The sequence below is a fragment of the Myotis davidii genome, unplaced genomic scaffold, assembly GCF_000327345.1.
Source record: "Myotis davidii unplaced genomic scaffold, ASM32734v1 scaffold807, whole genome shotgun sequence".
Classification (NCBI taxonomy): domain Eukaryota; kingdom Metazoa; phylum Chordata; class Mammalia; order Chiroptera; family Vespertilionidae; genus Myotis; species Myotis davidii.
In genome coordinates, this window is record NW_006298272.1 from 369,185 (window position 1) to 369,451 (window position 267).

General features: G+C 58.1%; 1 protein-coding gene across 1 annotated transcript in view; it reads left to right on the top strand.

Moving 5' to 3' along the window:
• DLGAP2 (discs large homolog associated protein 2) overlaps positions 1 to 267 on the top strand; it is a gene marked incomplete at its 5' end in the record, with an annotated part of 55,187 nt that overhangs the window by 17,189 nt on the left and 37,731 nt on the right.

The window sequence follows — 267 nt, forward strand, 5'->3', positions numbered from 1 at the left end:
GCTTCCTTCCGTTCTGTGGCAGCCACATCCACCCCCGGAAAACTTAGCGCCTGAGCCGCGCCGCACGGCTCATATTTTTCCGTGCTGTCATATTTCTATAACACGATGAATATCCATGGCCCGGAGGAGCCATAAAGCAGAGCCAGCGATAAAACTCCATGAGCTGCCCGTGCGGCGGAGCCGGCCGCTCAGGAGCTCGCCACGCTGACGAGCGAGGTGACTGGAATACATGAGGTTGGGACACAGCGACCGGTCAGACAAACCAAG